Below are 27,363 nucleotides of genomic sequence, written 5' to 3' on the forward strand. Positions count from 1 at the left end.
GAGGAAATGGATGTGGAACTAGCCTTAGCACACAGGTGGCAGGTGCTTTTTGTCCCCTTTGCACTGAGTGGAATGTCGACACACGCATGTACACACGCACACATGCACACATGCACACACACGCACGCACATACGCACACACACGCATGCACAAACACGCACACATGCACACGCACACATGCACGCACACGCACACATGCACTTACACACACGCACACATGCACACACACACACATGCACACACACACACACTCTTAGGTGGAGTTCTGTTTCTTCCGTGAGTCCCCCTTCCCCCATTACTCTCCAACTTTCGTAACTCTCTCTTTGTATAAACTATAACACACCTGCCCAACTTTCTTTCACTTCATGTGTACTGTCTTGAATTATTTAATATCGTTTGTCATATTATCTGCTTTCTCTCTCTGAGAAAGAGCATTAAGAAAAGAGAAAAATAGAGCTTCCCTGGTGGCTCAGTGGTAAAGAATCTGCCTGCCAATGCAAGAGACACAGGTTCCGTACTTGGTCCAGAAAGATCCCACATGCTGAGGAGCAACTAAGCAACTATTGAGCCTTTGCTGGAGAGCCCACGTGCTACAGCTACTGAAGCCCAGGTGCCTTAGAGCTTGTGCCCTGCAACAGGAGGAGCCACTGCAGTGAGAAGCCTTTGCACCTCAAATAGAGAGTAGCCCCCACTCTCCGTAACTGGAGAAAAGCCTGTGCAGTAAGGAAGATCCAGCACAGCCAGTAAATAAATACAGTTAAGAAAAAGAAAAGAGAAAAACATATAAATGCATATATATGGAATCTAGAAAAATGGTACTGATGAACCTATTTGAGGGGCAGGAATAGAGACGCAGATATAGGTAATGCACTTCTAGACGTAGCAGGGGAAGGAGAGGTGGGGACAAATTGAGAGAGTAGCACTGATGTATATACACTATCATGTGTAAAACCAATAGCTAGTGAGAAGCTGGTATGTAACACAGGGAGCCAGCCTCATGCCCTGTGGTGACCTAGAGGCGTGGGATGGGGGTGGGGACACTCAAGAGGGAGGAGATATGTGCATACTCATGACTGATTCACACTGTTGTGCAGCAGAAACCAACACAACGTTGTAAAAGAATTCTCTTCCAATTAAAAAAAAAAGATTTGTACTTATTTTGGATTACCCTCACCTTGGTATTGAGTGTGTGAAAGGTGCTCAGGAAGGAAATGTTGGTGTTGATGGAACAGTTCATTGAAGTGACTGAGGAGTGGGTCTTCTCCTGCCAGCATGTTGGGAAGCTGCCCTCTTCAGTCACTATTTTTAATCTCAGTATCTCTGTGTTAGATGAGGACTTTCTGCTTCTCATCTCCAGAAGCCATTGTTCCTTTGTTTCTGTTGTTCTAGTGTAAAAAAAACCTAGAGATATTCCCAGACACTGACTTGTTATGAGCAAAGTTTCTGCATAAGATTTTTGGCCATTGTCTCCTCTTCAGAATGTCTCTCTAAAAATTTATTGCAACCTTTAGTCACCTTTAATAAAACAAAAACAAATTTCCATTGCTTTCCTGGTTTAGGAGATCTTTGGTAATGCGTGCATTTTATAGTACCTTTTCTCTGCAGAATAGAAATTGCTTTCTAAAAAAGTATTGAGTTTTTACAGTTATAGAGTCTGAAACCAGTGGAGAAAGTATTTACATTCTCAATCTGGAGTGCTTTTAAATATAGTATTTTCTAATACTTTTATTGTAACACATTTTTGCATTTTACTTCTCACATTTTGCTTGAAAACTTTCTAAATGCATCTTCCCTGAGTGTTGCTTAAAATTATATTGTTGTTAATAGTATTTAAGGAGCATTCATTCATCCAGTATGTACTATGCATTCTATGGCAGGTACTATGTTAGATTCTGGGAATATAATAGTGAATGACACAAAGTTGGTTTTAGCCTTTGAGGAATTTACAATCTAGTGGGAAGTAGGAAAAAAAATAGCTTTCAAATGAGGTAATGGGTAAGGAAGACTTAAAGTCAGCAGAAGTTGTTAAATTGTACTATTAATAGTACTGAAACTAATGAATATTTTTTAAAAATGTTCAAGATGTGATGGACTATGAAAATAGGTCAAGATGAATATATCCCCCTCCCACCACTGCTGTGATTGTTTATACGTTTGCAAGGACTTTTCTAAATTACCTCTAAACTTTATGTGGCATGGAACCCGAAGGATCTTAGACATTATCTTGTGGCCAGCTGACACCTACAACAAATTTAACCCCTTGGAGCAGAGTGTTTGAACTTCAATGTGAAGCAGATAATGGAAAGGAAAAAGCAACTTTCTATGAAACAACAAGCCTGGGAAATTCCATGGACAGAGGAGGCTGGCGGGCTACAGTCCATGGGGTTGCAAAGGGTTGGACCCCTTAGCGACTCAGCCACCACCATAAAACACAAGACAGCCGGGAGAGACCAGGTGACTTTTCTGTTGCCATCAGAAAATGGGTAACCCCACATTGAGGTGAAATTTTTGATGCTTTTACTCTGTGCTAGATTTATCTGATAATTATAATGCTGAATTATCAGAGCCAGTCACTCTCCTGGCTAAAGCGTGAGCAAGTAATTTCTCCTAGCTCCCTTTGTTTCTTCATAGCTTGATGATATTTTGAAAGCTGTATATGCATCCAGTGTAAAAGTTTTTTTTCACTTTTTTGAAAGAGGTAAGGAGGAGTGACTATTAAGACTGAGTTAACTAAAGGAAAAGTCAACAGAACTTAATACCTTTGATAAGGTTGATCGATCAGAAATGATTTATGGCCTTTATCTTTTATTAGACATTACCTACAGAGTTCAGATGGGTATGCTGCCGTGAGATCACAGAAATATTGAGTCTACTCTGGGTTGAGATGAATTGTAAAGATCTGAAGATTAAAACTAGTTTAAGGGGGACTTCCCTGGTGGTCCAGTGGCTAAGATTCCTCACTCCCATTGCAGGGGCCTGGGTTTGATCCCGGGTCAGGGAACTAGATTCCACATTCCACAGCTGAGATCTCACGTGCAGCCAAATAAATAAAAAGAAATATTTTAAAAAATAATGAATGAAATAAAGCTAGTTGAAGGAATTCTACTCTGGGTGAGGGTGAGGGGATTCTGCTAAATCTCAGTTGATCAGCTCAGCCTTATCTTGGAATCCTAAAATTTTTTACTTGTGGGAAAAGAATCTGAAGTCATGTTTTACTTAGACAAAGTCAAGATTAAACTGCAGTAATTGCTTGCTGCCTTTTGTGTAATTATATCCCCCAGATGCCTGGAAAATCTATTTGCTTGTTCTGTTTAATTGGTGGGTATTGTCTTTATTGTTAATGATCCTGTGTTATGTATTTAATTTGATAAACTGCTTAAATTTTTTTGGATGAAATTTAAGTCAGTATAAAAAGTGAAGTGAAAGTGAAAGTGTTAGTTGCTCAGTTGTGTCTGACTCTTTGTGACCCCGTGGACTGTAGCCCTTAAGGCCCCTCTGTCCATGGAGTTCTCTAGGCAAGAATATTAGAGTGGGTAGCCATTCCCTTCTCCAGGTCAGTTTAAACCTATTTAATAAAAATACAACCAGGCACCACAGCCCACACTTAATGAATGTGAATGTGCAAAGTACAGGGTGGTTGGGGTGCTTTTTGTATTTAGAGGGCTCATATAAGGGGTGCTGTTATTTTTTTATCTCTAGATGATTATATCCTGCAAAAATTCAAACTCAGTATTGCCAGCTCTATAAAAATATCAAAGAACTCAAGAAATCCAGACTTTATGTTAAATGACTAGACGTTTAATGCTCTTAACTAATTATTATCATTTATTTATTTTAAGAGCACAATGGATGGCAGACAAACTAGTTAAAAAGCAAATCCCCAGCCACACAGTAAGGGGACTGTCGTTAACCTCAGCTGCAGTCAGGGTCAATAATTGAAAGTGCAACACGGGAAATGAGTGGAGAGAATAGCTTTTAAGTAATGAAGGGAAATTCTTTCAAGTGGCAGCATATCCTGGAAGCTTTCTCTTCTTTCTAGAAATCCAAGTGTCAGAGGAAAAAAATGAGAGAGAAAGAGAATTTTAGAGAGGTATTTTCCATGTGTGCAGTACAGGGGAATAACACATTTAAAATTTTTGCATTTGCAGCCAGTGGTAGGATGAGTTGGAAAGAAGACGTAGTAAGTGGATTGGGCCTAAGCCCAAGTTTGAGTAATTGTCAATATGGACTGGGGAATTGCTTCATTTGGCAGATCACCTTTTTTGTCTTTGTTTTAAATTTTATTTATTTATATTTGAATGTGCGGGCTTTCTCCAGTTGCAGCGCCTGGGGCTGTTCTTCGTTGTGCTGTGTGGACTTCTCATTGCTGTGGCTTTTCTTGTTGCGGAGCACGGGCCCTAGGTTGCATGTGCTTCAGTAGTTGTGGCACGTGGGCTCAGTAATTGCAGCTCTCAGGCTCTAGAGCCCAGGCTTAGTAGTTGTGATGCATGGGCTTAGTTGCTCCACAGTATGTGGGATTTTCCTGGATCGGGATTGAACCTGTGTCTCCTGCATAGGCAGGTGGATTCTTTCCATTGAGCCTCAAGGGAAGCCTGCAAATCAGTTTGCATATAGATACGTGACTTAAACAGAGCGAATCACCATACTTCAGGGTAAATGTATCTGTATCTGGGGACCCCAAAAAGAATTGCAGATTTGACCACATCGTTCCTATCTAGTCATTCAGCTACTTTCCACTGCTTACACGTTAACCATAGTAGCCTGGGAGAGTCCTTCCCAACCTGGCCCCTGCCTGCCCCTTCAACCTCATCTTCTGCCAGCCCTCTTCCCTCATGTATTCCTGCTTCCTAGTAATAGGGGACTAGTCTCAGTTCCCAAATGCTTCTTGCTTTTGCATCCCTGCACTTGTTATTCCCTTTGTCTTGAATATAATGTTGCCTGATTAGCTTCTGTGGTTTCCAGACTCAGCTTAAGTATCTTTACTTAAGCAAATACTTTCTTATATCTAGACCAGCATTTTATAAGCTCTGGTTCAAGTCAGAGCTTAAGAAAACAGAGAAAATTGTATTTACATCAAGCTGTAGAAGTGATTCTGACTCTTGGCCAGGGTTGCAAGATAAGCTGAATAAATAAATGGAAGGCTTCCCTGGTGGCTCAGATGGTAAAGAATCTGCCTGCAATGTAGGAGACATGGGTTCGATCCCTGGGTCAGGAAGATCCCCTGGAGAATGGAATGGCAATCCACTCCAGTATTCTTGCCTGGAGGATTCCATGGACAGAGGAGCCTGGCAGTTCCATGGGGTCGCAAAGAGTCGGACATGACTGAGCAACTAACACACACATAAATGAATGATTGACATGAGCTTCCCAAACGAGGCATATGATAGCTCCTTTTGAATGACTCACCTTGTGCTTGTGAGCATGGTTTCAAGTTGGAATATAGCAGATACGTTAGTTTTGTTTGAGTCAGTGTTTCTCAAACTTATTTGACAATGAAACACTGTTCTTTGAGAACATCTATTAAAGTCTTGAGGGAAGGCTGATTTGGGAACATAGTTTGGGGACAATCTTGCCTTAAAACATGGTTTTGCTTAATATGAGGAAATATCTTAGAAAAGAATGTCTTTGAAATGATGGAGAGACCAAATAGATTTTGTTCATTTCTTTGAATGGACTTCACAACTGGGTTTCAGTATTTCAATATTTGCATCATTTTTAGTGCAGACTCCTTATTAAAGCCATGGCTTCCCTGATAGTCACATAGTCCAGCCACAAGAAATACAAATTTGCATCGCAATCTCTTTTAATAATGTTTTATTCGAAAAATTTCAAACATACACAGAAGTAGAGAGGAGAGTATGTTGAACCCACATATGCTTATTACCAAAATTTAACAGTTCTTAAAATTTTGCTTCATTTTTTCTTTATTGTCTATCCTCCTTTTTTTGCTGAACTGTTTTAAGGCATATCCAAGACATCATATCATTTCATTCTTTTACTCTTTCAGTGTGTCTTCACCAAAGTGGACATTGCTTATATTACTTGCAATAATATTGTTGCACTTATCAAAATTATAATAATTTCTTGGGAATGTCTGTTACCCAGTTCACGTTCTAACTTTGAAAAATATTGAGATATAATTCACATAACATAAAAGTTAGTCTTTAAATAGACAATTCAGTGGTTTGTAGGATATTAAAAAGCATATGCAACCATCACTCCTATCTATTTTCAACATCTTTTTATCACCCCCCAAAGAAACCCATACTCAGCAATCACTCCTCATTTTCTCCTCCCTCCACTAATCTAATTCCTGTCTCTAGATTTTGCCTACTCTGGGCCTTATCTGGTCCTTTATGACTGGCTTCTTTCTTTTAGCTTAATGTTTTCAAAGTTCATTCACATTTTAGCATGTATTGGTACTTTATTCCTTTCTATGGCTGAGTTATGCCCCATGGTATGGATAGGTTACATTTTGTTTACCTGTTCACCAGTTGGTGGACATTTGGGATGTTTCCACGTTTTGTCTATTTGAAACACATCATTATGAACATTCATGCACATTTTTGTGTTGACGTATGTTTACATTTCTTGTGTGTATATCCCTAAGATTGGAATTGGTGGGTCACATGGTAACTCTATATATAACTTTTTGAGGAATTGCCAAACTGTTTTCAAAGCGATGGCAACATTTTGCATTCTGGTCGGTCAACTTATGAGGGTTCTGATTGCTCCACATGCTCACCTTTACCTGTTACTTATTGTCTGTCTGTGAGATATAGCTGTCTTAGTGGGTGTGATGTGGTATCTCACTGTGGTTTTGATTTGTGTATATTTCCCTAATGGCAAATATTAAGAACCTTTTTATTTGTGTGTTGTCCATTTGTATTTCTTCTTTGGAGAAATACTTACTCAAATCCTTTCCTAGCTTTTAAGTGGGTTATTTGTTTTTTTGCTACTGAATTGTGACAGTTCTTTGTATATTCTGAATACCAGGGCCTTATCAGATATATTAGCTGCAGGTATTTAAATCAGATATCTTAGTTGCAGGTATTTAAATCTCATTCTTCAGGTTGTCTTTTCACTTTCTTGATGGTATCCTTTGAATCACAAAAAATTTCAAATTTTGATCAAGTCCAATTTACCTATTTTTTGTTGCTTCTGGTTTTGGTGTTATACCTGAGAAACCATTGTCTAATCCAAGATCATACAGATTTATGTCTATTTTTTTTGTGAGAGTTTTATAACTTTAGCATTTATTTAGGCCTTTGATACATTTCAAGCTCATTTTTTTTGGTGTATGATATAAGGAAGGGGCCACACTCTTAAAAGTGAAATTTTAGCTTCAGCCTTCAGGTTTACCTGGAAAGACAGTTGTTTTCCTTCTGCCTGCATGTCCTTGTGGACCCCACACCCCATCCCAACTCCTCCATCCTTAGCAAATCAGGACACAATTTATTAGAATTTCTTTGTGTATTAGGGAGCAGTATAATCAGAGAATGAGAGGACAAAGTCTTCATTACAAATTTGATTACATTTAATCAAGCAAACAAGCAAGTTATAATAGACATCTGGTGTTTTCATCTTCCTTCTTTTTTGTTTGTTTGTTTGTTCTTGCTTTCCTTGCTTAGTCACTGTCATGTTTGCCTCTTTGCGACCCTGTGGACCACCGCCCTCCAGGCTCCTCTCTTCATGGAATTCTCTAGGCAAGAATACTGGAGTGGGTTGCCATTGTATCCTCCAGAGGATCTTCCCAGCCCAGGGATCGAACCCAGGTCTCCCACATTGCAGGTGGATTCTTTACTGACTGAGCTACCAGGGAAGCCCTTTGCCTTCCTTGACTACATTTTTCTGGAAATGGCATGTGGTTTGTGGAGTCAGCTTCCCACAGTCCCTGTCTGTAAGCTCACCTTACAGCACATGCACCTGTTCAAGGAGTGGGCAAAGTGTGCTGACTTGGCCAGTGAGAATTTAATATCTGGAGCCATACTAATTGGTTCAGAGATATACACAGAACCAAAAAGGATTATGAGAGATGTATGTGGAATTAGTGGAAAAGTAAACAGGTGTAGCCTGGAAATCTTGCTGTCTTAACATCAGAAAGGGGTACATTACATTCAGTTGCTCAGTTGTATCCGACTCTTTGCAATCCCATGGACTGCAGCATGCCAGGCTTCCCTGTCCATCATCTACTCCCGGAGCTTGCTCAAACTCATGTCCATTGAGTCGGTGATGCCATCCAACCATCTCATCCTCTGTCATCCCCTTCTGCTCTTGCCTTCAATCTTCCCCAGCATCAGGGTCTTTTCCAAATGAGTCAGTTCTTCGCATCAGGTGGCCAAAGTATTGGAGTTTCAGCTTCAGCATCAGTCCTTCCAGTGAATATTCAGGACTGATTTCCTTGAGGATTGACTAGTTTGATCTCCTTGCAATCCGAGGGACTCTCAAGAGTTTTCTCCAACACCACAGTTCAAAAGCATCAATTCTTCGGCCCTCAGCTTTCTTTATAGTCCAACTCTCACATTCATACATGACTACTGGAAAAACCATAGCCTTGACTAGACGGACCTTTGTTGTCAAAGTAATGTCTCTGCTTTTAAATATGCTGTCTAGGTTGGTCATAGCTTTTCTTTCAAGGAGCAAGCACCTTTCAGTTTCTTGGGTGCAGTCACCATCTGCAGTGATTTTTGAGCGCCAAAAAATAAAGTCAGCCACTGTTTCCCCATGTATTTGCCATGAAGTGATGGGACCAGATTCCATTATCTTAGTTTTCTGAATGTTAAGCTTTAAGTCAACTTTTTCACTCTCCTCTTTCAGTTTCATCAAGACTCCCCAGTTCTTCGCAGAAAGGGGTATCTGTCTGTTAATAAAACCAACATGCTGTATGGCAGAAACCAGCACAATATTGTAAAGCAGTTATCCTCCAATAAAAAACCAAGCAATATGAGGAAAGGTGAGTTGAGAGATGGGTTCTTACTATCCACTGAACAGCAGGACCCAGCTTTGCCTGAAGTTTAGACTATTTCTGGACCTTTTGAATGCATGAGATACACTTATATTCCTTTTTAGATTCACAGCTAAAAGAGTTGTGGTTCTGCCACAGATGGAATGATGGAAGCTGAAGACACAGGATGTAGAAGATGCTTTGTGCCTTTTTGGACTTGACAATCTAGAAGGGAAACCAAGAGAGAGAAAGAAATAAATGTATGACAAATGCATGAGTAGACCTCTGCATAAAACAGGTGAACAGCACAACTACTGGGGAGGGAACTGGAAAAAGTCTTCAAAAAGAATTACTGATTTTGGGTTGAGAAATGAATTGGCGTTCACTATCTTGTTTTGCAAACATCAGAACGAATTCTTCCACCATGGCTTACAGAAATCATTTCCATTATGTTGTGGAAGAAGGACACTTTGTTACACTCTACCAGTAGTATGGCACCAACTATGAGATGGCCCATACCATGGCACCTTTCTAATAGCCCAAAGACAAGCTGGGGACTAAAGTACCAGGTTGTTAGAAAATTTGTAATTTGGGAAGTAGCATTAAGGTTTTGAGAGCCTTACTATATTTTACTTAGTGCATTAAAAAAAAAAAAACTTTCCTTTTGGTTACACAGTTTTCGTTGCTTTCACAGACTTTCTCTAGTTGGAGCAAGTAGGGGCGACTCTTTGCTTGCAGCGCATGGTGCTCATTATGTGGCTTCTCCTGTTGCAAGAGCACAGGTCTAGGCGCACAGCTTCAGTGGTTGTGGCGCAGAGGCTTAGTTGCTCCACAGCATGTGGAATCTTCCTGGTCCAGGGATGGAACCTGTTTCTCCTGCATTGGCAGGTGGATTCTTATCCATTGTACCACCAGGGAAGTCCTATTTAGTGTAGTTTTGAGATAAAGGCCCTGTATAGTATTGTGCTTTATGTTGTTTTAACCCTATAGACTTAGGATCATTCAGTCCAACTCATTCATTTCACTGAGAAAAGAAATTATAGCCCCTCTAGAGTGTACCCAAAGTCACACAGCAGGGAAGGAACTATAATCTTGGTTTCTTTATTCTTAGTTTAGTCTTTCTTCTATTTCATATCTTTTATTGAGGCTTCTGCTGAAGAAAAAAAAAATCACTTTCTTAAGGACAAAAGCTGGTGAGACTTGCGGTAAAATTCTTGAGGGAGAAGTAGAGAATAGGGCAGGATTTTATGTGGATGAGCCTTTTGTTTCGCAGGTTGCCAGCTGGGTGTTTTCTTCATTCTGAGTTTGGTGCCCGGACTCCACTGGAATGGCTGGATGGCTGCCACTTTTCATCCAGATGGTGCTCCCAGTGTCTGTTAAATCAGGCGGGAAACTGTGGTCCTTATGCAGAGTCTCTTCACACCTATTTCCAGCACGCAGGATTCCCAGCATACTGAAATTGACATTAGGCAATTATTAGAAGTCACATATTCTTTTTCTCTCTCAGGAGATGATTTTTTTTTTGATCTTCTTTACTGAACCATCTTCTCCCCCCTGCAACTTGCATAATAAGAAGGTTATAAAGACCCACTGTAGCTTCAAAAAAGATGATCAGAGATTAGCATAAAACTATTAAGATGTAAGCAGACAATATAAAGAAAAGTTAGAATTTTTTTTCTTCAGAAAAGTTGATGCTAATATTTGCTCCTTTCTACTGGGCTCTCAGGGGTTTCCCAGGTGGCACAGTGGTAAAGAATCCATCTACCAATGCAGAAGACTTGAGTTTGATTCCTGGGTCGGGACGATCTCCTGGAGGAGGAAATGGCCACCCACTCCAGTATTCTTGCCTGGAGAATCCCATGGACAGAGGAGCCTGGCAGTCTACATGGGGTCACAAAGAGTCAGACATGACTGATTATGCATACAATTGACTCTCAGAATCTTTGTGTAGAATAGACTCAGAAGAGGAAATCTATGTGATAATTATGATGACATGTCTTGATATTTCATTTAGATAGCAAGCCCATATTTTCTTTTCTTTTTTTTTTTCAACATCATCACGAATACTTTATTAAGCTCCCACTTACATGCACTGCACTCTGTGGAAGATAACATAAACACAGGAACTCATAATATAGTACAGGGAGAAGTAGACCAAGGATGTAACACAATAAAATGAAAGTGACAGATCAGGCACTGATGAGGACCACCTCCTCAGTGTTCCTGTAGTAACGTCTAGATGTCAGAGCATGTGTGGAATATGCTGTCATTAACTAGGGTCTGTGGCCACCCTACCCTTACCTCTCACCAGTAGATTATGAACTCCAGGTAAGTTTTAGTATTTTTCCTAAAACTTATTTGCTGTAGAAATACTGATGGAGATCACAGAGGCAGAGAGTAAATGCACCAAGGACACGGCCATCGTGTTTGCCCTTGGAATGTGCCATGTAGCTGACACTCAACAAAAGCATGCTGAATTAGGTAGATTGTTGATGATTAGATTGGTCTTTCTGGGATTTTCAGTTGTCTTTTATTGATTTCTGCTGTAATTCCATTGTTGTATGACAGCAGAAATTATATGATTTCTGCTCTTCTTCTTCTGTTCAAGCCCATATTTTCTTATTTTGTATGTGTTTGGGGTGGCTGAATGGGGGCAACTGATGGAGTCTGGGGAGACAGGGTGATGATGCTCTTCTTTCTCTCTCCTATAGTGACTTTGGTATTTAACACCACTGGTTGTTGTTTGATGTCTTTCCTGATGCTCAGTGGAAGTGTTTCTAATGAGTTTCCCACTATTGCAGTTATGAAACTTGCCTAACACTCAGAAAGTTCCTTTGGCACATTTCCTAGTAGTATGTCAAAAGAAAAGTGAAATTAACATGACGTGCACTCACTACAAGTTTGCTGTCTAAAACTGAGGATGACACAGAAAGACAAATGTGTTTAAGCTAGCTGCAAATTATTCTCTTCTCTTTGGTGTCCAGGAGCCATTTGCTAGAGCTTGGGGAATAGAATAGCTTGTCAGTTACACTCACCGTTGGATGTAGTTTGTCCTGGCAGATAAATGAAGTGGGAGGAAAATATAACTTTTGGAATTGCTTGGACCTAGTGTAAAAGGGAAACTGAAAAAGATGAAGTCTGAGTGAAGCTGGGACAGAAGAGTATAGGCAAATAGAATATAGGAATGTAGAAAATTCTATGTATATTTATATATTTTTAGTAACTGCTGTATTAAGATATAATTCAGATACCATACAATTCAACCATTTAAAGTTTTTCAGTGGTTTTTAGTATATTCACAGAGTTGTGCAAACAATGCCATTGTCAATTTTAGAATATTGCATCACCTCAAAAAAACCCCTCATGGGATGAATTGAGAGAGTAACGTTGAAACATACATTACCATGTGTGAAACAGATAACTGGGGGGGGCGGGGTGCTGTCTATAACACAGGAAGGCTCAAGAGGGAAGAGATATGTGTATACTTACGGCTGATTCACATTGTTGTATGGCAGAAACCAGCACAATATAGTAGAGCAATTATCCTCCAATTAAAAATTAAAAAAAAAAAAGAAACCTTGTGTGCTTTACCTATTGCAGTCCCCCAGCCCTAAGCAGTCACTATTTTAGTTTCTCTGTGTGTGGGTTTCCCTACTGTGGACACATTTGTGTTAATGGGATCATAACATTGCAATATGTGCCCTTTTGCTTCTGGCTTCTTTCATTTAGAATAATGTTTACAGGATCCTTCTGTGCTATAGCAGACCTCAGTATCACATTCATTTTTATGACTGGTAGTATTTCATTGTGTAGATGTATCATATTTTGTTTATCCGTTCATCAGGTGATCCACATTTGTATTGTTTTCACCTTTTGGCTATTAGGGATAATGTTGCTATAAGCATTTGTTTATACATTTTATTTTTACACAGATATAATACACAGGTCAGTGGGAAATTATTCTATTAATAACAAAGATGTCAGAAATATTTTAGCTTACTGTAGTTTTAATACTGGTTGATGTTTTATAATGTAAAACCTGTGTATTTATTTCTAAGGAGTAGGTAAAAAATTCAGAAGTCTGATTTTGGTTTAGTTATGGAGCTGGAACTTTTCTAACTGGTTCCATTTTAAGGAATTATTAAATCTGTTCTCCCAGACACATCTCTATCCAAGATATTGGTTCTCACACTCTTATCATTTCGCTCTGCCTAAGGGGTAGGACCTTCTCCCATCAGGCACTGGGGCTGGCTTCATGCTACTGATGCTCCAGTAGCAAGGAGAGGCTGTTAGTAGAGGAAATTAACATGTGGATAGATTTCAGTACGTTGGATAGCATTGTGGGAAGCTGTTACTGGAGAAAGAAGAGGAATGATGGCTTCACACCTGGAAGGGTCAGTGAAGACTGCATTTCACAAATGTGGTCACATTCAAATTTGAGTTTTCCAAAAATTAATTAGAACTTTTATTTTTTTTTGCAGCAATATAAAATAGTTTAGACTTTTGCTCACTACTTTTTTGTTACCATCATAATCACTATTATTTAGCACTCAGTGTGTTTTCTTTTTTATTAGGGAAACAAAATAAAATGAATCATATTCACATAACAAATTACCAAACCTTTGTCAGTTGTATAAAATTAAAATTTCTTTTTCTGTGGACTCATATTATTTCTACTTTCTTCTGAGCTATTTTATATTTATATTAACATTTTGACAAGCTTTTTTGTTTTTTTATCCATTTATTGAACAGAAAACTTGGATATTAATGAAGTAGAATAGGAGTAACTTTATATGGAAAGATAAAGTTCTTAGCATTGAGATCATATATTTTACTAGAGTTTAAAATTAATACAAATTTTTTCTTAGGTTTTTCTCAGCATATTTTTGCTACACAAATAGTATTTTGAAGTCTAGGTTAGTTTTTAAAAAATAATTAAGTATTGTCTTACAAGTGTTGTAAAAATTGCTTATTTTGTTATGTTAAAAGCTATGGAATTTGAAAGAAACTCTTAAAATTGTTTAGTCCATTGCCCAGAGACAAAATAGATGGTGTTTATTAACAAGATTTTCCCTAGAGGTCTTTTAATTTCAGTATGACAATGATTCCAATACATATCATTGCACTGAGAATAATCTGTGTGTGAATAACTACAAGTTCATCTTTTGTAAATCACAAAGCTATAAACATTAGGCCTTATTTGTTATGTAACACATCCTTACTTTGCTTTCATGGTTACTTCTGATTGTACTGGTAAAATGATGAAATACTGTAATTGATGTATTTATAACTATTCTGACATCCACTAAATTTATATCAAAGTTAAAACTTATTTTTATGTAGATATTAAGAATCTAATAAACTGAATTAACTTGTTTATCTCTTGTTTAAGCAGCATCCACATACATGCTGCTTATTGCTTTTATAGAATGTTCAATCATGCTGATTGCATTTGAATGAGTGCTTTGTTATGCAAACACTTTTTTTTGACATTTAGGCATTTAAATGAAGTTGGCTGTTTTGACCTCTAGTTCCATGGTGAGATAGCCTATTGTTCATAATGAAGGGGGATATAAAATTGCAAGGAAATTTTGAATTAGTCTTATGAAAAGGCTGCTTCCAAAGATGGAACAGCATTTTTAAGAATGTGGTTATCTATAGCAAGAACATCAGTACAGCCTCTGAAACAAAGCCATATATTAATTATTGGGCTGTGGGCCACCAGGTTAGCACCACGAGGGAGACCTCTGGCTGGTGGAGGTGGCTGGGGATCACTTGGTGGGATTGTCAGAGATTGGATTGGTGGTTTCAGCCTGAACAAAGCATATCCATCTAGAGGGAGCCTTGGAGAAGGAAATGGCTACCCACTCCAGTATTCTTGCCTGGAAAATCCCATGGACAGAGGAGCCTGGTGGGATGCAGTCCATGTGGTCTCAAGAGTTGAATATGACATAACAACTAAATCACCACCACCGGAAAGAACATAGTCATAGCTAGAAAAAGACGATCAGCTAGTAAAGGTGGGACCACAGATTCCTCTAGAATTTCTATAGATGTAGACGTGTTCAAGGTGAGAAGAGAAATGAACTGTTGAGTAACCTCAGCAGCTTAGTGGCTTCCATAATTATACTTGGAAATGGGAAGGTAGGACACATTTAAACTTTTAGATTTTTTTTAGATTTAGATGTTTAAGGGATGGTTCTCTTCTCAGAGGGCTAAGAAAATATAAAATGCATAATTATGGTTTGTGTAAGGATATTTTTCCAAAACATTTTGTCTAGGCAGTTTTAGAAATGGTGGGTAGAAACCATAGTGACATGCTTGCCTCCCCCCTGGAAGCACCGGCTCCTCCTACCCTGCACTCTGGCAGCTCCAGACTCCTAGGACAGGCAGAGACCCCTCCCTGCACTCCCCAGTCTGGCTGTGAAACCAAGCCAGGCATTTTTCTTTTCTTGCATCTCCTTCCCTGCCTGGATGGGGCATACCACCCTGGTCAGAAGGTAGAATCTAGCCCTGTCCATCTGGGATTTATTTTGATATATGGTATAAAAGGGGCTTCCTTGGTGCCTCAGTGGTAAAAATTCTGCCTGCCAATGCAGGAAACATGGGTTCAGTCCCTGGGTTGGGAAGATCCCCTGGAGAAGGAAATGGCAACCCACTCCAGTATTCTTGCTTGGGAAATCCCACGGACAGAGGAGCCTGGTGGGCTGTAGTCCATGGGGTCACAAGAGTCAGACATGACTAAACAACAATAGTTGTATAAAAGACTTAAATAGGCTCCTCTCCTACATCCCCTCATCAATAGTCAATTTTAGGAGCCCCATTTATTAAGTATAGTTCATTTTCATTATGTGGTGTTTGGTTGTGGTGGGAGAAACATACTCACTTATCAACAACATGGAGCTTATTAATATTGAGATGGTTTGGGGTTGGGGATAACTTTGTGGATTAGAAAGCCTGGAATCCTGCCCATTCAACCTTCTCTTTACGTATAGCAAGTTATGTATATGGTCAGTTCAGTTCAGTCGCTCAGTTGTGTCTGATTCTTTGCAACCCCATGAACTGCAGCAGGCCAGGCCTCCCTGTCCATCACCAAGTTCCAGAGTCTATTCAAACTCATGTCCATTGAGTCGGTAATGCCATCCAACCATCTCATCCTCTGTCGTCCCCTTCTCCTCTTGCCCTCAATCATTCCCAACATCAGGGTCTTTTCCAATGAGTCAGTTCTTTGCATCAGGTGGCCAAAATATTGGAGTTTCAGCTTCAACATCAGTCCTTCCAATGAACACTCAGGACTGATCTCCTTTAGGATGGACTGGTTGGATCTCCTTGCAGTCCAAGGGACTCTCAAGAGTCTTCTCCAACACCACAGTTCAAAAGCATCAATTCTTCGGAGCTCAGCTTTCTTTATAGTCCAGCTCTCACATCCATACATGACTACTGGAAAAACCATAGCCTTGACTAGACGGACCTTTGTTGACAAAGTAATGTCTCTGCTTTTCAATATGCTGTCTAGGTTGGTCATAACTTTCCTTCCAGGGAGTAAGCGTCTTTTAATTCCATGGCTGCAATCACCATCTGCAGTGATTTTGGAGCCCCCCAAAATAACGTCTCTCACTGTTTCCACTGTTTCCCCATGTATTTGCCATGAAGTGATGGGACTGGATGCCATGATCTTAGTTTTCTGAACGTTGAGCTTTAAGCCAACTTTTTCACTCTCCTCTTTTACTTTCTTTTTTTTTTTTTTTTTTTAAATTTTATTAGGGGTGAAGTGAAGTCGCTCAGTCGTGTTCGACTCTTTGCGACCCCATGGACCAGGCTCCTACGTCCACGGAATTTTCCAGGCAAGAGTACTGGAGTGGGTTGCCATTTCCTTCTCCATCCTCTTTTACTTTCATCAAGAGGCTCTTTAGTTCTTCGCTTTCTTCCATAAGGGTGGTGTCATCTGCATATCTGAGGTTATTGGTATTTCTCCCAGCAATCTTGATTCCAGCTTGTGCTTCTTCCAGCCCATCATTTCTCATGATGTACTCTGCATATAAGTTAAATAAGCAGGGTGACAATATACAGCCTTGACGTACTCCTTTTCCTATTTGGAACCAGCCTGTTGTTCCATGTCCGGTTCTAACTGTTGCTTCCTGACCTGCATACAGATTTCTCAAGAGGCAGGTCAGGTGGTCTGGTATTCCCATCTCTTTCAGAATTTTCCAGTTTATTGTGATCCACAGTCAAAGGCTTTGACATAGTTAATAAAGCAGAAATAGATGTTTTATAGTAGGATTTTTTTTTTAAACCTTGAGATACCATTTTCCATTTATCTGCATGTGTGTTCTTGTGCCAAAACTGTGCTGCTTATTGTAGGCGTATAAGACGTCCTAATACCTGGTATGGCCAGGCTGGCCTTCAATTCATTCTACTTTCAAACTTCTTTGAACTGTTTTCATTTGTTTGAATACTTAGTTTTTAAGATCTGAATATAGGCTTCCCCCACCATGCCAAATGAGCATTGATCTAGACTATGTAGAGCTTTTTTTCTTGAAATACAAATTTGGCTATTGCTGACAAACTAACAGTAGTTAATTTGGGTGTATCATGAAGTTGATAGCAAGGGACATGCTCTGTAATATAACAAGCCAACTGTAACTCTATTAAAGGGTTTTTATGCTTTAGCTTTTTAACAGCACTTTCTTGAATTACACTCAGAAATAGAACTGATTCAATGCACCAGTGCAATTTATCTTCTTTTCTGTATGTGTAAAGTATATATACAAATCAGCTGCTTTCTACATCAGTTAATATCAGACACCTCTTGATGAGCTTATAATATGATTCAAAGATTTCAGAACGGTGGGAAGAGAGAGAAAACCTTCCACGGGAACCACGGTCTTCTATTTATTGATTGCTTTATATCCGCTTGCTTTCCCCAACAATTTCAGGTTGCTGATAATGAATGTCCACTCTCAAAAAGACCTAAAACAGTGACTACAGGAAAGCAGAAGAAAATTGAAAAAGGAAGAGGTGGGTGGTGAGGCTAAAAGTCAAGAACTTTGGGTGAGGCAAAGGTCCTGTGTGGTCACGCTAGCAAACTGTACAGCTTGGCTAGAAGACAGACCGGTAGAACAATCTAAGGATAGTCTTTATGTAGATTTATTCATTTATTCAGGAAATATCTATTTAGCACGTACTATATGCCTGGTACTCATTTAGGCATAAGAAACAAAGTAGTCAGCAATTCATACACAAATCCCTGCTCTCCTGGAGCTTCCATTTTAGTGTAGGAACCGTAATAATACACAATCTATGTTGTATATTAGATATTAGTAATTGCTGAGAAGAAAAAATTCAAACCTGGAAGGGAGGTATAAGATTGGGGAGGGTGCTTGATAAAGTGGTCAGGGAAGGTCTCCTTGAGAAGCTGTCTTTGGAAAAATGACAGGAAGGCTGTGAGGGCCTGGTCGGGATGTCAGGGGAAGAGATGCTGGCTGCAGAAACAGCCCGTTTAAAGAATGGTGTCCTCATAGGAGGCTGGAGGGAGGGGGTGCTGGGCAGAGTACTGGAAGGGTCGTGGTTAGCGCCTGCAACTCCAGGAGCGGACCTTGATGTTTTCAAGGCTCTTTGGGGAATAAACGGCAGGACCTCAAATAAAAACAATCCCACTCCTATGCATGAGTCCAGGGAGAACTCTAATTTGAAAAGACACACGACCCCAGTGTTCATGGCAGCGCTATTTATAATGCCAAGACCTGGAAACAAGCTAAATGTCTGTCAACAGATGAATGGATGAAGAAGATGTGGCACATATATACAATGAAATATTTCTCAGCCATCAAAAGGAATGGAATTGTACAACTTGCAGCGACATGGATGGACGTAGAAATTGTCATGCTGAGTGAAGTAAATCAGACAGAGGTGAAATATCATATGATATCCCTTATATGAGGAGTGAAGTTGCTCAGTCGTGTATGACTCTCTGCAATCCCATTGACTGTAGCCTAGCAGGCTCCTCCATCCATGGCATTTTCCAGGCAAGAATACTGGAATGGATTGCCATTTCCTTCTCCAGAGGATCTTCCCGACCCAGGGATGGAACCCAGGTTGGCCACATTGCAGGCAGACACTTTACTTGCTCTGTGCATCCAGGAAAGCCCAGGAAAACCCTCTTATGCCCAGGGAAGCCCTTATATGCAAAATCTAAAAAGAAATGATACAAATGAACTTATTTACAAAACAGAAACAGACTCACAGATTTAGAGAACAAACTTATAGTTATGGGAGGAAAGACTGGGGGAAGGGATAGTTAAGGAGTTTCTGATGGACATGTACACACTGCTGTATTTTAAATGGATAACCAACAAGGACCTACTGTTTGAAACTTATGTGGCAACTTGGATGGGAGGGGAGTTTGGGAGAGAAACTATCATAACATTGTTAAATAGCTGTACTTCAATATAAAATAAAAAGTTTTTTTTAAAAAACAAGGAAATTAGCCTTGTCATACTTCCTAATTTTTATTCAGTTGTGTATTAAGTTTTTCATGTGCTCAGAGTTTCCAACACTTGGAAGAATGAAGAGACATACTGGTGTGTACAGGTACAAGTTCACAGTTTCTTTTCTCTTTACTTTGACATAGACCATTTTGAAGTTTTAGCAAACATTTTAGGATGTACTTCTACATTTGATACATCACTATTTATTTTGGACACAAATAAGAAAAGACCTCTCTGGATCCATTTGACATTATGAATACTTAGATGCCCACCAGAAGAGTATTGTGCTCTAAGCTGGTGAACTCTGTGGTTTGTAATCTCATTTAAGGAGTCAGAATTGCAGGTAATGATCCCTGAAATATAATTTCCTGTCATTCACCTACCTGCCAATTTCCCTCTAAATTTATGGGTTCCTATAAAACTTACTGTGAAACTCAAGATGCTTGTAACAAGTCAATTTCAGACTAATTTTATACTTTTTTTTCAAGACAAAGACACCTTTGTTCGGGTCTTGTAGTCATTTTCACACTGTCTTATTGTGTTGTTGGCTTTTTGTTATCTGCTTATTTAAAGAAAATAGAGTGAGGTTTATAAAATCGTTTTAGTTCCAGAACGTAACCCAATAGTCATTTTACTGAGGTCTCCTCTATGTATTCACTAAGGAGGGAAATATCAAATCTCTTGGCATTTTCGAGGTGATGAGAGAAGAATACATAATGTATTTCCTTGGAAGCTGTTCTTTCTTCATGTGAATAGGAGGAGGAAAGTCTACCATCTGCACCCTCACACATGTGTAATCAAGCCTGATTCCTCTGAAGTTGATGTTTGGTATTTACAGTGACTTGATTTTTCCACTTTAATGACATTTGTGATTTTTATCACTTTGTTTATGGAAAGGGGAGATGGGGGGGCGGGTGTTAATGCATGTCAGGTCTCTGTGGTTGATGATTAGTGCCCCACTCCAGAACATGTTGCTGATTTAGGCTGTCAGGGGAATGGGTTAGGGAGATGCCCAGTGGTACCAGCTGATGTGGCTGGCGAGCAGCTGGACCACGGAGGCGCCTCTTTGGCAGAGTTAACAGTTGGGCCAGAAAAGGCTGCAAATCAATGATGAGTGTAAATATTAGTTTGAATGGTTAGTAGGAGCAGAGCTTCTGGTCTTTGGTTATTAGCTGATTATAGCAGTGCAGTGGTGGAAAGCTGCAGCCTTTGTTGGAGAACAGTATTATCGGAAGCAAATAAAATAGGGGCTTTCAGAGAAAGAAAGAAAATATCCCCTATTTTTTGTTCAGAATATCCAGTGAAACCGCAGTGTTGGGGCATAGGCACTCGGTGGGTCCTGTGAGGCTGAGCAGGATAGCAGACAGGAGAGAGTGAAGGTGGTTTGCCTGCCTCCTTTGGCCAGTGCCAGCATTGTTTACTGAAATGAACTGAAGAGTGGGGTGAATTTCCCTTTTTAATGTCATCTTTTTTTTTAATTGAGGGATAATTGCTTTACAATGTTGTGTTGGTTTCTGCTGTACAAATGTGAAGCAGCCATGCTGTGCTGTCCTTAGCCGCTCAGTCGTGGCTGACTCTTTTATACGCCATGGACTATACCCCGCCAGGCTTCTCTGTCCATGGGGATTTTCCAGGCGAGAATACTGGAGTGGGCTGCTATACCCTCCTCCAGGGGATCTTCCCAACCCAGAGATTGAATCCAGATCTTCTGCACTGCAGGTGGATTCTTGACTGTCTGAGTCACTAGGGAAGCCTAAGAATACTGGAGTGGGTAGCCTATCCTTTCTCCAGGGGATCTTCCTAAGCTAGAAGTCAAACCAGGGTCTCCTGCATTGCAGGTGGATTCTTTACCAGCTGAGCTACCAGGGAAGCCCGAAGCAGCCATAAGTATACATATATCCCTCCCTCTTGAAACTTCCTTCCACGCTGCTCCCCATCCAACCCCTCTAGGTTGTTCCAGAGCACCAGGCTGAGCTCCCTGTGTTATAAAGCAATTTCCCACTAGCTATCTATTTGACACTAATGTCATTTTTAACCTCTTCAGTTTGATGATAACTTGTTTTTCAGCTATGTTCTGAGGAGCCCACAGTGTGTAAATTTACTCTCTTCCTTTGAAGGTATGAGCTTTAACGAAGAAGGATTGTACAAGAGCAGAGGACAGGACCGTCTTTATATAAATGCAGGAATCATCATTGATTCATTGAATATCCATTCATTCATTCATCAAACGTCCTGGATACTACCTACTAAGTGCCAGCTGCTGGGGATACAAAATATAATCTCATCAGTGGCTTAGGAAGGAGCTCACAGACTTCTTTATTGGAAATGAAAAGAGCAAGAGAATAATTATCCACCTAAGTTATCTCCAAAGGAATTGTGTTATGTAGAGTTGAAGGAGAGTTGGGAACAGTTCTTAAGAAATGTAACTCAGAGATAATTTTGTGTGATCCACTTAAAATATATTAACTGATAGCAACTTGAATTAACAAAATAATTTCAGTTACATATTCAGACATAACATTTGAAAGCTCATTACTTTAGATACATTTTTCTGATAATTTACTCAAAGTACTTCTTTTTGTATAACAAAACTAATGCCTTATTAGGGTAAGTAATACATTGTCTCTTTAATAACCTGTAAGAGAAGTTATTTCAAACTGAATTAATGTGTATTTTGTCAAACTGTGAATCTTTTACTTACAAGGACATCTAGAAACATCAGTTCCCCAAAGCAGTTTCTGTCTTTTCTCCTTTGTCTCCCAGTTACATTGAGATATAATCTACATATGAAAGTGAAAGTCAATCAGTCGTGTCTGACTCTTCGCCACCCCATGGACTATACAGTCCATAGAATTCTCCAGGCCAGAATACTGGAGTGGGTAGCCTTTCCCTTCTCCAGGGGATCTTCCCAACCCAGGGATTGAACCCAGGTCTCCTGCATTGCAGGCAGATTCTTTACCAGCTGAGCCATCAGGGAAGCATGTAGCAAGCACTGTATAAGTTTAAGGTATATAGCATAATGATTTGAGTAACATACATCATGAAATGCTTACCACAGTAAGTTCAGTAAATGTCCATCATCTCACACAGATACAGAATTAAAGAAACAAAAAAAAATTTTTTTCCTTGTGATGAGAACTCTGAAGATTTACTCTCTTAACAGCTTTCCTGTATAAGTACAGTAGGGTTTCGTTATATTTGACATGTGCATTGCATACCTAGTATCTTTTTTTTTTATCTTACACTCGGAATTTTGTACCTTTTGACTGCCTTCATCCAACTGATGAAGAGCCAACTGATTTAATTTTTTTTACCTCTTAAAATACTCTGTGTATTGTGGATATGCAAGAAATTCTCTGAAGTGACCCCAGTCATTTTACTGGATGAGAGAAGGTAGATTTTTTAAAAAAATTATTTTATCTTATTATTATTTTTTAACAAGTCAACCCATTTTTGTTGGCAAAGTGCAGCTGTATCATATGATTTGCTTTATAAATCATTGAAGCTCTCATTTTAAAGAATGACTTTTAAGGTGACCTTTTGTCATATAGATTCATAGTCACCACGGCTATTAAAGAGACTGCCTCAGTTGATTCTGCATCTCAGAAATGTGTGGTGACTCTCAGAGGCCATTATCTTCATTATTTTTCCCCTGGTAATTTAGATGTGATTAAAAATGCTTCTGTGTAATTGAGAATCAGGGGCTATAGCATTAATATGCCCCCTTTTTATATATAAATTTATATAAACTAGAAATTTTATTTATATATTTAGTTTATATATATTTTATTGCATAAAATATAGACTTATGTATATTATATGTGTATACCTTTGTTTATGTATATTATACATATATTTGTGTGTATATACACAAATACACTCCATATACATATAGAGAGAGAGAAATTTGAGGACTAAATAGAAGAATGTCTCCATTAAGTTAGTAGTGTCGTGTAGCATCTGACCTTCTGTATATTGTGAAATATTAGCTCCACTGATGACCATTAGAAGGACACCAATTTATATCTGCTGTGGAATTTATGACAACCTCTATGAGGTGAACTCAAATTTTGTTGTATCATTGTATATATTTTCTGATGTCTAATTTTAAAATGCTCAAAATACTTCAATGTTGTCTTACGTTGTCAAGTGTTATTTAATATAATTAAATTTCTCCATCCATGAGTGAACGGAAGAGTACCAGTTCTTCATTGACTGGAGAAATAAAATATAGCGAGAATAATACATATAAAATTACAGCAGAGAAAGAGCCAGATGAGACCTGGAGTTGGACAAAATGAGCTTCTATTTGTCTTGCTCTCGAAGACCTGTAATATGGAAATCTGTTGGGCAAATTAATCAAATTCCCTCTGTCAGCTCTTCATAACAAGACAGGGCATTAAGTTGCATGTCTCGTTTTCATCACATATCAGATATACATAATAGGTAGTGATTCAGATCGGCTGCTGGGGCATTTGGACACTGTTGTCCCTTTGGGTCCTTGAGGGTGGAGAAGAGGTGGATGTGATAGAGGTTAGTTCCAGTTACTCAGACAATGATCTTTATTCTGTTGACACATAATTCTAATGGAGATACAGTTGTGATCCTAGATTAAAAGACTTAATAACTTATTTTTAAAAATGCATTTTATTTATTTATTTATTTGTTGGTTGCACTGGGTCTTTGTTGGTGCATGTGGGCTTTCTCTAGTTGCCTCAATTGGGGGCTACTCTTTGTTACAGTGCATGGGCTTCTCATCTCAGTGGCTTCTCTTGCTGTGGAGCACAGGCTTGAGGCGCACAGGCTCTAGGGCTTCAGTAGGTACAGCACGTGGGCTCAGTAGTTGTCATGCAGGGGCTTAGTTCCTCCGAGGCATGTGAAATCTTCCCAGACCAGGGATTGAACCTATGTTCCCTGCATTGACAGGCAGATTCTTATCCACTGTACCACCAGTGAAGTCCTAAAGAACTTATTTTAGTGGTTTGAAACTTTGTAGGGCTAAGCAAGTTTCAGTCATGCCTGAGTGCACTTTATAATGCATGTGATTAACCATGAGTGTGATTAACACATTTTCTAAAAACTCTGTTGGAAAATTAAAGCCTCTTTTATGAATTCTGCAGAGATAAATTTCTGCATTTGGAGGTAGTATACATGTCGAAAGTATGGATGCTTGAATTTATTTTATAAGAGAGCATGAGGGTCTTTAGCTTATTTTCTAAGAGAGCATCAAGGTTAAACATCAAATTTTAACTTTCCTCTTGTCTTATATTCTTGTTATTCCCTTTTAGTTTGTATATTTCTTTTTTTAATGAACTATTTTAAGACTTGGCTAGTTGGGGGTGCAAATTTCAAACTGTTGTATGTTATTTAGCACCAGACGTTTCTTCTCTCTCATATTGCTGGTGTATAAGAAAATCGAGAGGGTCTCAAATAGAGTCCACTTGCCTATAACCTTGATCAGATGTCACTTTAATCCCTGTGCACTTCTGGCAGACTAAGAGCTCTTTATGAAGTGCTTAGTTCACTCGTTTGAGATGAGTGTTTTCATTACCTGGTAGAGGTGAGTCCAGTTGGGTGTCTACCCGACGCTGTCATAACTAATCTCCACCTAGTAGTCTTGTAAGACTAACAGGAACTGTCCATTGCGTCTAAGAATATTCTGAGCAACTAAGCCCCTATGTTGCAACTACTGAGCCGATGTGCCACAACTAGAGAGTCCGTGCACTGCAATGCAGGATTTTGAATGATGCAAATAAGACCCAACACAATCAAATCAATAAATTTATTAAAAGTGTGATCTTATTTCACCTTAATTTGATTTGCCTGTATTTTTAAGAGTTTTGAATTCATATTCATAAATGAGATTTAGAGTTTTAAAATTTGCATTACTTTTGTCATGTTTGAATATGAGGGCTCTGCTAGTGACCAAGGGGTTATCTGTTCCATAAAGATGTGATTGCATTTGCCTCCAAAGTATCATTTAGGTAGCTAGATCTTTGATGACTTTTCAATTTCTTGTATATCAACTTTCTTATATCACTTGGATTAATTCTGATAATTTATATTCTTACAATATCCTCCATTTAATTAATTTTTTTCCTCCACAAATTTAGTACTGAATGTTTCTTGTATTTTTGTTTTTCTGTTTCCATTCAAATGCATTAAATTCTGCTTCTTTTTTTTTTTTTTCCTTTTTTACCCTATTATCCTCCCACCTACTTGTTGGAGCATAACTTTCATGTGATTGCTGATGTTCTGCTTTTTTCATCAAAAGGCCATGTACATTTTTCAAAATTTTAATTTTATTTTTAATTGGAGTGTAATTACAACATTGTGATGGTTTCTGCCGTACATCAACATGGATCGCCTGTAGGTATACATCTGTCTCCTCCCTCCTAAACCTCCCTCCCATCTCCATCCCCATCCCCTCCCTCTGGGTTGTTGCAGAGCACCAGCCATGTACATTTTTTGAAGCAATAAATACTTCATCATGTTAAAATCACAGTTGTGATACATCATGATTTATTTAGCTAATTCCCTGATTGTGGACAATTAAATTCTTTTTGCTTTTCTGCTATTAAAATTAAGGCTATAATTTGCATCCATATGTTTGTGTGTATGTTTCATCTCTCAGAATAAATTTTAAGAGAATTTTTAATTCAATGTGAAATTATATTTTAATGGAAATCGTCAAATTGTTCTCCAGAAACATTGTACCAAGTTAATTGTATAGAAGCCTCATACCATTGCAATTTCTAGATCTTCTTCTTTGCCTAAATTGATGTGGTGAAAACATTTAGTTTTTGTTTGTATTGCCTTGATGTCTACTGAGGTTGAATTTTTTTCAGTTGCTTATTGGTCATTTGCTTCTATGTGTGTGTATGTGACTAGTCTGTTCTTAACCTTTGTCAGTTTTTCCATTGGAATAGTAGTTTTTCTTATTATTTCAAGAGCTAATTCTTTTTCTAGGGACAGCCATCTTTACTTTCCATATTTGTGTAGTGAATAATTTTTTCCAGTCTGTCATTTTTCCTTCATATCTATATAATTTTTTTTATGTGCAGACTTTTTTCATTTTCAGGGAATCATATCCATCAATCCTATTATGGTTTCTGTATTAGAATCATGTTTATAAAAGTTTTACCTACACTGTATAAGAAAAATGTTGTCTTATTTTCTTCTGATAATTTCATCTTTACATTTGTGTTTTTTAGTTATATGAAATTTATTTTAGTATAAGATTTGAGGCAGGAACCCACTGATTCTTTCAAATTGCTTTTCATTTGTCTCAATAGCATTTACTGAATAATCTGTCTTTTCCTCACTCATTTGAAGGGCCACTGTTATCATAAATTAATTTTCAATACATACTCTGGCCTATATCTTGGTGATATTACATTGATTTGTCTCTTCTACCTGTGTCAGTACCACTCTTCTAATTACCAAAACATGCTGATAACATTTATCATACATTTAGTCTTCCAGTGAATATTAGAATTTCTCTTTCAAAATAGAAAATATTTCCTAGTGAGATTTTGACTAGAATAGCATTGAATTTAAAAATTGACTAGGAAGGATTAAGAATATTGAAGTCTTTCTGTTCAAAACTAAGTTATCTTTCCAATTATTTGTTTTCTTCTTTGTTACTCACTTGTATTAGTTTTCCTCAAATAGGTACTATGAATTTATTTACTCCCTGATAGTCTGTGCTTCCTTTCTTGATAGCTTGATTGTGCTTTGTACTCAACTGTCTTTTCTGTCTTTTAATATTGGTACATATAAAAACTGTTTTAGTCTACATATGCATAATAAACAGTAGAGCACAGTGTGTGTCTTTGGGCAAGTTACTTGCTCAGACTTTCTCATCTTTAAGATAATAGTTTTAACTGCTTCATAAAAATTGTTTCAAGTTTAAATGAGGTGATTTTTTA

General features: G+C 38.6%; 1 protein-coding gene and 1 long non-coding RNA gene across 6 annotated transcripts in view; both read left to right on the forward strand.

Moving 5' to 3' along the window:
• The window catches only part of CDK14 (cyclin dependent kinase 14), a 642,291-nt gene that overhangs the window by 63,787 nt on the left and 551,141 nt on the right, over nucleotides 1-27,363 (forward strand). The window lies entirely within an intron of this gene.
• LOC145522599 (uncharacterized) lies at nucleotides 15,445-19,147 on the forward strand. The gene is made up of 2 exons (XR_014066051.1): nucleotides 15,445-15,488; nucleotides 17,120-19,147. It is a non-coding gene; the product is annotated as an uncharacterized LOC145522599 (long non-coding RNA).

This window comes from Giraffa tippelskirchi, chromosome 10, assembly GCF_054371585.1.
Source record: "Giraffa tippelskirchi isolate mGirTip1 chromosome 10, T2T-mGirTip1v1.2.pri, whole genome shotgun sequence".
Taxonomy (NCBI): Eukaryota; Metazoa; Chordata; class Mammalia; order Artiodactyla; family Giraffidae; genus Giraffa; species Giraffa tippelskirchi.